The sequence below is a fragment of the Capsicum annuum genome, unplaced genomic scaffold (genome assembly GCF_002878395.1).
Source record: "Capsicum annuum cultivar UCD-10X-F1 unplaced genomic scaffold, UCD10Xv1.1 ctg3968, whole genome shotgun sequence".
In the NCBI taxonomy this organism is placed as follows: domain Eukaryota; kingdom Viridiplantae; phylum Streptophyta; class Magnoliopsida; order Solanales; family Solanaceae; genus Capsicum; species Capsicum annuum.
Genome location: NW_025846919.1, coordinates 1 through 13905, shown reverse-complemented (window position 1 = coordinate 13905; position 13905 = coordinate 1). Strand labels below are relative to the sequence as shown.

Genomic DNA, 13905 nt, shown 5'->3' with positions numbered 1-13905 from the left:
ATACCCAATTCATAATTAAGAACTAATTCGCAGATCGAGACGCATTAGGAATTTGGTTTGTAAATCAAAATTTTTTTATAGTAGAGTTCTTTAAATATTAATACATTTTTATAGAATCATAGATGGAGAAAGTTTACAAATCAAATCGGCTGAAAATTGGAGATTACCGGTGTATTGGTAATAGAAGCAAATTGAATACTTTGCAGTGAGAACTGCAGAATTTCAATAATATGCATATTAATCGCTTGACTAATTGAATTGATGGAGTATAAAATTTTATTTACGTGAATTATCCCATTTGGCTTTAACTGATGTGCCAAAATTAAGTTAAAAGGATAATGCTAATCACAAAACAAAGCAGTTTTCAATTCAAATTGTGAACCGTAATGTGAGAAGTTGCAAAATCTTAATGACATTAGATAAAAATCTTTTTATTTTTTTAATTAAAAAGGGTAAAAGAACCTGCAAGAAAAAATACTTTTTATAAGAATCAATAATTAAAATTACAAAATTACATAGTATGAATATTATAAAATCTTTTCATCTACTTCAATACATTGTAATAAGAATATTTTACTTTCAATTCCAACCTGCAAAGTATTAGGATGTGGACGAGGATAATGATTAAAAAATAATATATTTTAAATAATTTTAAAAGGAAACATGAGAAATAATTTTTTTCTAAAGCAAGATAATTATGAAACATTATTTTTAGAAATCAGTTATTAGTGAATAGTTAATTAGTTATTAATATACATATGGCTTTTTTTTATCATGCCACATGGCTTAATGAGAAGACTTTATCCTCTCCTTTTAATAATATATAGATAATTTAAGTGGCAGGCAGCTAATATGTATAAGAAATTGGTGATTGGTACAGCAAATTGTCCAAGGTCTTTTTTTATTATATCAATGAGGTAAATCTTTACATAATTGCATAAGTGACATCTGGGAAGGGTTAATGCAGACTTGCCTGAAGGGTAGAGAGGTTATTTTCGATGGACCTTGCTCAAATGCAGTAAATCAAAATAATCTCTTTAATTTTATTTTGAAGTATAATAAGGGTATATATCTACATAATTATCTCTTAATAATTTTTTATCTTAAAACTACAATTGATGTGTTGTTCCATTTAAATAGATAAAAGCACTTTCCCCACATGAAACAATAATTGAAGTTCTCATCCCAATTTATCACAAGGCAAACATACGCTTTGTTAGACCCTCAGAGAGGTATGCCATTTTGCTCTTGATTTTAATCTTTGATTACTTGCTACTATAACTTTGTGTTTATGTATACTCATATTTGTGTTTTTTTATAGTATTTTGTTGCAGTGATCAGTTGTTTCTTCCCAACTTTCTTCCTGTATTCCCAAACAATCATTGGAAGGTTAGTTGAGTGGCAATTTGAATATCAACATCAACAACTTAGCATATGTACTGCCACCCTGTATTTTTTTGTTAAGGATACTGCTAATCATCCTGGAGAAAAAAAAATTACGTCCGTTTAAATAAGAATGACTTATTTTTACTTAGCATGAAGTTTAAGAAAACAAATAAGACTTTTTAACTGTGTGGTCTTAAATTAATGTTATGTCAAGTATACCAAAAGGCACACTACATAAACATGCCCTTTAACTTAACACAGATTACATCTATGACCTCCAACTTTGGGTATGCACAAGTAGACACTTAAAACTTATATAAAGTTGAACAAGTAGTCACTCACATATGTCCAATGTGGAATCCTATGTGGTCAATTCTTGTCCTACATAGCGTCCTATGTGTATTATGCCACATAGAACGTGTGTGTTTACTTATTGAACTTTATACAAGCTTAAGTGCCTACTTGTGCACACCTAAACCAAGTCAAAGAGCATGTTTATTTATTATGCCTGTTCCAAAATGTTCTTTAATCGTATGGTCTTAAATATGACATGTAAAACAGTTGAGCGTAGAGTATTGCAAAAAAATAAAAAAGAAAAGAAATCATTCTTTTTTAAACAGATTAAAAAGGAAAGTAAGTCATTCTTTTTTAAATAAAGGAAATATCATTTTCCTCAAAGTATACAGTGGAAATTCAAGGTCTATTTGAATTTGTTTGTCTGAATTTGACATGATAAACCCTCGGTACAAGAAAACCGTTTCACTTTTGTGATTGACTGAGCCTATCTGAGTGTCGGAAGAAATAGTTAAGAGATTTTCACAGTAACTTTTTTGCGTGTCTATTAGTAACTGGTAATTATATGTCCTGGGCGCTGTTAAATATTATTATTAACCTAATCTTTAACCAAATTCAAAGAGTTAGAGATTAATAGATTATCCTATCGAATTGTAAAATCATCTGTACTAACATAACTGACCCGAACATGAAACAGACTAATAAATCGCCTGATCTTGTTTAGTTTATGCCTGCCTTGTTTGCCAATCTGCGTATCTCGTGTTATACCATTGACCTCTTGCATCTTGCTGCTTTCAGGTCATAATCTCAAAGGCATACGTGAATATAGTAGCTATGGCTCATGCAAGTGTCACTTCTCTTATGAGAACAATAGAATCTGTGATCACAGAGAAGAATTTTGCACTCTTCATGAAAAAGTTAGTTCCCTCGAAGTATTTCTCAAGAACTTTGAGAAATACAATGTTTCTGGGGAAATGACGGATTCTGAAGTAGAGATAAAAGAAGTTGCAAATGCTGTTGAATACACAATTCAACTGAGACTAACAGAAACTGTACTGGGAGAAAATAAAAGCCAGAATAAAAAAGGCACGTCAAAGGTTTCGTCAAAGCCAACAACAAGTAGCAGAGGACATGGAATTTCTCAAGAACTTTGAGAAATACAATGTTTCTAGGGAAGTGACGGATTTTGAAGTAGAGGTAAAAGAAGTTGCAAATACTTTTGAATACACAATTCAACTAACAAAAACTGTACTGGGAGAAAATAAAAGCCAAAAAAAAAAGGCGCGTCAAAGGTTTCGTCGAAGCCTGCAACAAGTAGTAGAGGACATGGATTGTATCTGGGAAGAGTCAACAAAGATCCAAGATAAAGGAAAACGAGTATCAAAGGAACCATTGGTTCGTGATTTTTCAAGTTCAACAAACGATATTCTGAATGTTAACAATAATATGGTTGGACGTGGTGATCAAAATGAACACTTGTTAGAAGATCTGATTGGAAGCTACACTGGTGAACCCAAAGTCATCCCGATTGTCGGGATGGGAGGCATTGGTAAAACAACCTTAGCAAAAGAAGTTTACAATCATGAATCTATTCTACGCCGTTTTGATGTTCGTGTCTGGGCTACTGTATCTCAACAACACAAAATAAAGAAAATTTTGCTGAGCCTTCTGCAATCGATGATCAAAATGGATGACACAGTTAAGACGAAAGATGAAGCAAAGCTAGCAGACATGCTACAGAAAAGTTTAAAGAGAAAGAGGTACTTAATTGTCTTGGACGATATCTGGAGTTGTGAAGCGTGGGATGGCGTGAGAGGATGCTTTCCAACTGAAGACAATACAGGGAGTCGAATATTGTTGACCATCCGTAACAACAAAGTATCCTGTTATGCTGGTACAGAGAATCTTTCTATGCAGATGAACTTTATGGATCAAGATGAGAGTTGGAACCTTTTTAAAAGTGCTTCATTTTCAAATGAAGCATTGTCATCTGAGTTTGAGACTATTGGGAAGGAAATCGCAGATGAATGTCACGGGTTACCAATAACTATTGTCGTAGTTGCTGGACTTCTCAATTCTATAAGGGAAATAGAAGATTGGAAAAGTGTTGCGAAAGATTCAAGTCATTTGTCACAAATGATCCTGATGAACGATGTTCACGTGTGCTTGGGTGGAGTTACAATCACTTGACTAGAGATCTAAAAACATGTCTTCTGCATTTCGGCATTTTTCCAGAAGACAGTGAGATACCAGTGAAGAATTTGATGAGATCATGGATGGCTGAGGGGTTCCTGAATTCAGAAAAAGACTTGGAAGGAGAGGCTGAGAAGTGTTTGCAAGAGCTTGTAGATAGATGTCTAGTTCTCGTCTGCAAGAAAAGTCTAGATGGAACAAAATTAGATAATGTAAGGTTCATGATCTAATATATGACCTGTGCTTGAGAGAAGTTGAAAGAGGAAACGTTTTTATCCTGAACGGCATTATGCTTGACGCATCATATTCAGAATGCCGATATCTCAGAATGCATAAAATGCAGCCATTTAAGCGCGTGACTGGTGATGAAATTAATTATTGTCGCCATGGTCTTTATAGGGATCTTCTTACCCCTGTACATCGTCAGTTGAGAGATCATGACAACAACGATATTTTGAAATGAACCCATTCTATTTTCTCTTTTCATCTTTGGGATTCAGATTATATTCTCAAATCAGAGCTTATTCATTTCAAATTACTCAAAGTCTTGGAGTTGAGACACAGAGAGATTGATAATTTCCCTCTACAGATACTAAGCCTCATCTGGTTGAGGTACCTATCATTGCAATGCCGTGTGGAGAATTTAAACATACCTCCAGAAATTTGCAGGTTATGGAATCTGCAGACATTCATTGTTCAAGGGCCTAGTCGACCAGTTATAATAACTTTTCCTGAGGAAATTTGGGCACTAATGCAATTAAGGCATCTCAAACTGCCCGAATTTTATCGGCCAAATCCCCCAAGCATATCTGCTGACAAAGGGAGTCACATGGGTCTTTCAAACATACAAACTATTTCTTACTTGTCTTTGGATTGTTGCACGAAGGAGGTTATTTTGGGGGTCAAGAATGTCAAAGAATTAGGAATCAGGGGAAATGAGATTGACTCTAATGGGCTTCTCAACAATCTTGTCCATCTTCAGCAACTAGAAACATTGAGTTTTATATTTTGCTTTAAGCTTTTGCCAGCAAGTGCAAAAGCTTTTCCAGCAACGCTCAAGAAGCTGAAGTTGGAAAGAATTTATATAAGTTGGTCGTACTTGGACATCATAGCTGAATTGCCTAACCTTGAGGTGCTGAAGCTGATGCTTAATGCGTGTGATGGCATAGAATGGCATCCAAATGTTAATGGATTTACTCGATTGAAGGTTTTGCTAATCAACAAAAATTATCTGGAGTACTGGAAATCCACAAATGACAATTTTCCTGTTCTTGAGCGCCTCATGATTAGACGTTGCTATTATTTAAAAGAGATACACATAGAGTTTGCAGAAATACACACACTACAGATGATTGAGTTAACAAAGTGTCCTCCCAAACTTGGTGAATGTGCTGCATGAATTCAGAAAGAACAACAAGACCTCGGAAACAACCCTGTGGATGTCCGTATCTCTCATCCATGTAAGTATATATATGTATTTATCAAGGTTACACTCTATTTCTCATTTACACAAGTCTCATCATACTGTTGTTAGAATCTAAGCTTGCTATATGTGAGGTTACACTCTGTTACTCATTTACACAACACTCTATAAATATGTATATATGTGTTTTTGCAATTTTCTTTTTTTTTTCTTTTTTGTCTATTGCAAGATATGGTGTTACTTGTTATGTGTAATTTATGTTATTTTTAGAATAATTTTAAAGACCTCTCCCAAAGTTTCGCTTTATAAAGTTGATCTCCCATGTGACATATGATACAATCTTACTTTGGTTATTTTGATTTCTTTGTATTTATTTTTTTTAAATGAAATTTTGGGTTTTATTGATGAAAATAAATTGCACAAAGAGTCAAATGACCCAAACGGAAATAAAATACAAAACAAAGGCCAAAATTAAATATCAAAAGACAGCCCATTCTGCCAAAGTCCACATCCATTTCCGACATATAAATGCGTTGTAAGGTTTCCTTTTCCTCATTTCCTTATCTTTCCCTTTCTCATTTCACCTGAACAAACTGTTGCATCCAAACTTCAACCTTCATATCATTCCTCTACTGTGTGTCCTTTAGCCTTCTTAGCCCCATTTATCCCCTAATAGGTAAAACTCTTTAAGTAAGGGTTGTTTAATTTATCGCTGTTCAGTACTCTCCTGCCTTTAGAATGCATACTCTTGAAATCTCTCCAAGATAAATTATCATTGTCTATAGCATAATTAGCCAAAAAATCTGCTAATTTAATACCTTCTCTGTATATATGCTGCAAGTCTACTTGCTTACACATCAAATTGGCCTTTGTATCTAAAATAATATCTGCTATGCACCACGGACATTCCCACTCACCAAACAGAACCTTTTGAATGAGTAAAGAATCTATTTGTATAATTGCTTTCTCATATGAGGATTGTTTAAAATGAGCACTTGCCTTCAATACTGCTGTAGCCTCGGCCACTGTATTAATGGTTTCATCCATTCTAGCTGCTTCTGCATGTAGAATATCTCCATTTTCACCCCTTAGACAAAACGCATAAGATCTTAGTCCAGGATTGCCTCTAGTTCGTGTTGTATTTCACCCACCCTGTTGTAGGAAACTCCCAAACGACCTTAATAACTTTCAAACTCGGCTTGAATTCCTCCAGTGTGTGAACTAAGTTAGGCCAATTTCCCGTGAAATTCCAATTTGGCTTTCTAATCTTTATTAGCATGTGAACTGTTCTCATGATATTATGTATAGTTCTTTGATAAGACCAGAGCCTCCCATCATGTTTGCTTGCATTTCTTCTTCTCCACAGTTCCCATACTATATAATACTTGGCAAAGCTTTATAATATGGTTTTAAAGCCTTCTTAACTTCACATTCCCACCATGCCATGATCACTTCTCTTAGCAATATCCCTTCAAAATGTAAACCTGCAAAAGAGCAAAAATAGGATCAAGTTCTGTTAGCAATTGTCGATCTTTGGAATACGTGAGTCATCGTTTCCTGAGCAGGTCTTTCACAACACCAACATTTAGATGGTCCCTCTATTCCCCCCATCTTCTTAGTCGATCATCAACTGGAATTTTGAATTTCCATAATCTCCACATTTAAAAAGTAATCTTAAATGGAAGTCCCATAGTCCACATCCAGTCATAGATTTTGTTGTGCTCATCTTTGTGCCTAATGTAATTCCATGCTGATTTAACAGTGAACCTTCCTTTAGTATCCAGCATCCAATATGGTTTGTCATTCAAATCCGAGTTTGGAGGCTTAACATTCTGAATAATATGCTCAACAATTTCGTGTGGTAGTATATCCTTCAATCTATTAACTTCCCACTGTCCTTCTATTACCACGTCCTTCACTATATTAACATTATCATCCCATTCCTGATCTTCTCTTGTGATAGTATATAAATCTCCCATTCCTGTCCAATTATCATGCCAAAAGATAGTTGTTCCTTGTTTTCAATTCCAAAAGATTTGGTGTTCTGTTAGGTCTCTGGCTTGCAGCATCTTCTTCCACATCACTAGATTACAATGCGTTTTCCTACAGTATTTATTTCGCATAAATGTTCTCCAAATGGATTGTTTTGTTCTAAAATAATGGATTGTTTTGTTCTAAAATTCCACCATAGTTAGAGTTGTTGAAACATCATGCATTAGCCGAAAGCCCAACCCTCCTTCCTTTTCTGGTAGACATAGATTTGACCATCTAGTCTAATGTCTGCCTCTTTCCCCAATACAGCTACTCCAAAAGAATTGAGCCATCATTCTATGTAACTGAGTTAAAACATTTAGCGGTGGATTCATCACAGATAGACAATGTATAGGGACACTTTGAAGAACATTCTATATTAAAATTGCTCTTCCTCCATAAGAAAGCAGCTTACCTTTCCATGCTTGCAATTTAGAACTTACCCGCTGCATTAGTTGATTATAGTAATTCTTCTGCTTCTTTTATAAAAGATAGGACATCCTAAATAGTTGAAAGAAAATTCCTTTTTTAGGATACCTGTTGCTACTTCAGCAATTATCACCTGTCCATCTGGTACACTATGATGAAAGTAAATGGCAATCTTTTCTTTGTTGACTTGTTGCCCCTATACCTTTTCATATTTGTCTAGTATGTCCTTTACCAATTGCATTGTCATTGCATTGTCCTTACCTCTGCCTTGTACAAAATTATCATATCATCTGCAAATGCTAAGTGATTAATTTTGGGACTTCCTCTAGGCATTTAAAATCTTTTAAAAGCCTTCACCTCTAGTAAACCATTTAATGCTCGAGGAAGAACCACAGCTGCCATAATAAACAAAGTAGGAGACAGTGGGTCTCCCTGTTTAAGACCCCTAGATGATTTGAAAAAACCATTCGGTTGTCCATTGATTAATATAGAGTACCAATTACTTCCAATTAATCGAAACACCATGTCTATCATTTTCTCACTGAAACCAATCTTCCTAAAGACCTTCAAAACAAAAAGCCATTCCACCCTATCATACGCTTTCATCATGTCCAACTTGATGACCAAGTTGGCTGATTTTCCCCTTTTCCTTATTTCTGTAATGATCTCCTACACCAAGAGCACATTCTCTGCAATGCTTCTACCTTGTTCAAAACCAACTTGCTCATTAGAGATTATTCTTGGTAGGATCTTCTTTATTCTTTCATGCACTATCCTTGAGAAAATTTATTAACAAAATTACTCAAAGAAATAGGCATCAGGTCCGAGAAATTTCTGACATTCACTTTTTTTGGAATAAGAACTACATTTGTATGCATTACAAACCTAGGTAATTCTGGTCCTGCAAAGAAAGACTTCACCATATCATACACATCATGTTTTATGATTTCCCAGGCGTCTTGATAAAATGCACCTGTCATTCATCCGGGCCTCCTGCGCTATGTCTATTTAATCCCATAACCGCTTGATAAACTTCTTCAATTGTAGGCTCTACATGCATATTGTTACTTTCCTCTTCACTCAAAACATTCGGTAAACCTTCAATCATGTCATACTCAAATTCTCCTTCTTGTCGTTTAAATTGATTTCTATAGAACTCACCAGCAGCTTCAGCAATATCCTCTTGGTTTTCCATCCACACCCCTTTTCATTCTGAATTCTGTTTACTTTAAGTCTCCGTCTTCTCCCATTAAAGAACTTTGTATTTCTTTCTCCATCCTTGAACTATTGCATACCTGCCTTATGTTTCCAGAATTCCTCTTCCCTATGCAAGTATAAATTCAACTTTGCCTGTGCTTCATGCAACTTCTCCCTATTAGCTGCATTGGGTTCTGTTTCAAACTGTAATTCAGCCACTTTTATTACATCTTTCAAAGTTGCTATCTCCTGGAATATGCTGCCGAAAGTTTCCTTACTCCATTTGGTTAGTGCTTTCTTTAATCTCTTCAACTTGTAGTGAAACATGCTAAACGAATTTGCATGAAAATCAGCTTTCCAGTGTTGTCTCACTACCTGCATAAAGCTATCCTCCGGTAGCCAAAAGTCTAGGAATCTAAAACTTATGATTATGTTTTCATTAGTAGTGCCGAGAGTCAGTAACAAAGGGGCATGATCTGATCCGTTTCTCATCAAGTGTTCCACTTCTATTACTGGAAAAGCACTCTGGATCTTATCATTGCAAAGAATTCTATCCAGTCTTTTAAAAATGCACTCATCATCGGTTCTTCCATTCCACCAGGTGTATTTTCTCCCTTTAAATCCTCTATCGTCCAGAAGATACATATTAATGCAATGATTAAAATCCCTAACCTCTAATTCTGTTACTAGGAGACCTCCTAACTTCTCTTCTTCATTAGTAATGACATTGAAATCACCAACTACTAGCCATGAAGTTAGTGTATCTTGTGAAATTGCATACAATGATTCCCATAATTGAAGCCTCTCATCCGGATTACATTTTGCATATACTAATGTAACCACAACTTCCACTTCATGTTCCACTTCATACTAATGTAAAAATATATGATTAAATTAAACTTACTTTCCCCTTCTAAAATTATTTTGTTTAATTAATTTTATAAACATGTTTTATTAGTTTCTACCCTTTTATTTATTCTATTCCGTATTGTTGTTAAACAAAAATAAAATTAAAAATGAAGAGTAGGTGTTTGCTCTCTTGGCTATCTTGGACGCAAAATTTTAAGGTGTCGATTTTGTAAATTAAATAAGGTTTGCTTGGAACTCAACTTTTGTATGAAATAATTGAAATATCAAGAAGCGAAATATTTGTATAAATTTTTAAATATTGTTAGGTGGCCAACATTTTCAACTTTCAATAAATCTTTCGGCTTTGTTCCCGGCTCCTTGAAAGTATCTCCCATCCAGAAAAAATTCAATTTATTTATTTCATTACAAGTAACTTTATTTTGTTTTGTTGTTTTCTTCTAGTAACTTTATCTACTAAAAATATTGTATTTTATGTCGCATATTTAATGTGTTCATAATTATATTCATAGACACTATTACAAAAATAAATATGAAAATAATATTTATTTACGTAAATGAACTAATGTATGAACAAAATATTTATTCATATTCAATGCTTGTCTAGCTTGTGTAAATAAAACATACTGCTGAATAGTTAATTAACAGTTACCAAGTTCTAGTCATAACAAGTGATATTAGCAAAAGACAAATTAGTACATGATGATAAATAAAGAAAAGCATCTAGTACCCACTATGACCGAATTTGCTACGAGATACTCCAATTTTGCGGGGTCCCTATTATCCGCCTGAACTAAATTTTAGCGTATTTTTATCATCTTTTTTAGCTGATGTGGCACCTTATGTCAACCTTTTTAGCTGACATGTCACCTTTGATGTGGACCCTATATTATGTATAAAGGTGTCACGTCAGCATAAAAGGGTGATAAAAATATGCTAAAATTGAGTTGGGGGTAGTAGGATCCTGTGAAGTTGGAGTGTGTTATAGCAACTTTGGTCATAGTTTGAAGGGTACTAGATACTAATTCCCTTATTTTGATCTATAGATGATCGATGTGTTGATGTTTGAAGTATTATGGTCGCGTGGAAAATGATTTATTATAATGCTGTAGAAACCCAAAATTTGAATGAAAACTTCGAGATGTAGGTAACATTTAATTAATAAAAAAAAAAAGGGGCAGCCCGGTGCACTAAAGCCACCGCTATGCGCAATGTCCGGGGAAGGGCCCCACCACAAGGATGGCAGCCTTATCTTGCATTTTTGCCAGACGCTGTTTCCAAGGCTTGAACCCATGACCTCCTGGTCACATGGCAGCAACTTTACCAGTTACTCCAAGGCTCCCCTTCATGTAGGTAACATTTAGCTTACCTTATTCAATTTTGTATAGTTTTGGAGGAATGCGCAAAATATCTTGTTAGCATCAAATATTGTGTCTCACGCGATGAGGGCAAAGATGTGGTAGGTTGTGTTAACTAGGTGACAAGTGCAATATTATATGTCAGATTGCATAAACTTTCTGAAACTGAATGCAGAATCCTCTGTTAAAACTTTTCTAAGTCAAAGAGGAAGAACTCAAGTCGATTACATCTCATGAATCCCCGTATGATTTGCTCAAGATGGTTTATTGACGATCCATAATTTAGAGTCAGCGGATTCAGAATATTTGTCATACATTTAAATGATTTTCATATGTGTGTTCTTGTGTCTGTCAGTGTGTGTATGTGTGTTCTCACATGAAGTTGAGTTGAAAGATGTGAGTTTGGTTGAACAAGCTCTAAATCTGCATCTGAATAATGTGACTTGTTGAACTTCTACTGACCCTTTATTGTTTCTTTTCAGCCGAGAAGAGTGTTTGTGATTTTGAAGAATATTTTTTTTGAGCTCAAGGGCAGAAGCATTGAACTCTTGGGATTTCATTTCGGTTCCTTTGTCGCAAATTACCATTAAATTATCGGTTTCAAGCAACGTATGGCTTCCAAGGAGATGTGATCTCTCTTGTATTGTAACATATTTTTGAGTTGATAGAATTTTTACTAATATTGCTCAGTTGGGCATTACTAAAATTTCTAAGTTCATGAGCTCATAATGGTTAACACGATCGCACACTCATTTTATTTGGTAATGTTTTTTCTTAAATGAATGGAAATGTGCATTTATATGGTGGTTCTCTTGTGTTACTTCATTGTTGACGGGTTCCATGGATCGATCCATGTGAGAGTTGGAACCTTTCTAAGAGTGTGGTGTTTATAAATAAGGCATTACCATCTGAATTTGAGACTATCAGGAAGCAGATTGCAGACAAATGTCATCTCGGTTGTTGGGATTTTGTCAAAATCTAAAGATGTTGGAAGATTCGAAAAATGTTGCTGAAGATGTCAAGTCATTTGCAACAGATGATCCTGATGAACAACATTTACATGTGAATCAATAGTAGTTCTTTACTTCTTTTCTCTTTGGAAACTCGAACTGACAATAATTTAATTGAATGACTCAATAATTAAGTCAACACCTCTCAGTTTACTGAACCTTAACAAATGTATGTTTTAGTTTTAAAAGCAATTACTGAAAGTTCATTTCGGAATATAGCTAGATTTAACTCTCACCAGACAACAGGTAACATTGCGGAAGCACTTTGTTTCCGAGATTTTCCTGTTCTTCTTGAATTATTGCTGCAGAATCCATGATTTTGGGCCTAGTAGTTCTTTCACAATAATTTGAAAAAAAAAAAAAAGTAACAACTGATGAAATAGGCATAACATGACTATGAACACATGAAGCAGTCAGTTGGATTAGATACTTCTTAGCTATGCAGTAAATATTATTAGTTAGCTGTTAGAGTGGGTAAAAGTCCCACATTGATTGGGGAATGGACTAGTGGTTTGCTTATATGGACTTGGGTAATCCTCACCTCTTGAGTTAGCTTTTGAGGTTGAGTTAGGACCAAGGCTCATTTTTGACATGGTATTAGATCCAGGTACATTCAGAGCCAAATCCATTCCCATTTTAGGCTCCCGGTCCACGCGCCAGTGCCAGTTGGGCCTGGGCGTGAGGGGGGGTATTAGAGTGGGTAAAAGTCCAACGTTGATTGGGGAATGGACTAGTGGTTTGCTTATATGGACTAAGGTAATCCTCACCTCTTGAACTAGCTTTTGAGGTTGAGTTAGGCCCAAGGTTCATTCTTGACATTAGCCACGTGTAAAATTTAGTTACAGATATTTTTTAGATGGCAGCTGTAGATATTTTGTAGATGACAACTGTATACAGAGTAGTATAAATGTACTGTGATAAGGACAAAGGCAGTTATTGTCACGAACCGAACCGGGGCCCTGACCATGACGAACATCCTGAACCATGAAGGCCCGACACACCATTCTCTATCTGGTAATCATGCACAATATTCATAAAATAAAAAATAATGCGGAAATAGAAATCTGAAATGGAAACATGGTCAATTTGAACATGATCATAATACTAAAACTGAAAAATATGTCTGAATAACAATATCTGACTCAGTCTGCGAAATCTCTACTCTGAACTAAACAAGCTATCTGAAAACTGGGACAAGGCCCCCAGTAGACCAAAATATAACCAATGATAAAAGTCTGACATGACTAGGCCTTCTGAATAATAGAAGGCTCACCACTGCAAGATCCGGTCTGCAATGTGAAAATATCTACTAATTAGCTGGACCCCTAGACTTTGCCTCAGAACCTGGAAGGAGGGGAGGTTAGCACAAAAGTACTGGCACGCGAAGCAATCCAAAATAAAGTAATTAAACATATATATATATATATATATATATATATATATATAATATGAGAGCAAAGTTTTCATTAAACATCATGCATAAAATAGTTTCTGAAAACATATGGGCACTTTATGAAAACATACAACCTGTCTGTAAATTTCAAATTCTGATCTGTGTATTACTTCTGAGTTAGGTGGTATCCCCTACAAGTCTAATATTCCACGGGCGATATGGAATCCGCCATTCACTCGGCGGGAAAGCCTCCAACCCGAGTGTGCCACAAGGGTTGGAGTTTCTGAATCTGATATGCCACAGGGCTCTAGGCAAGCGTAATAT

General features: G+C 35.2%; 1 pseudogene; it reads left to right on the top strand.

The window, feature by feature from the left end:
- The window catches only part of LOC124891679, a 15765-nt pseudogene extending 9242 nt beyond the window's left edge, over window positions 1-6523 (top strand).
- Window positions 6524-13905: the final 7382 nt, after the last annotated feature.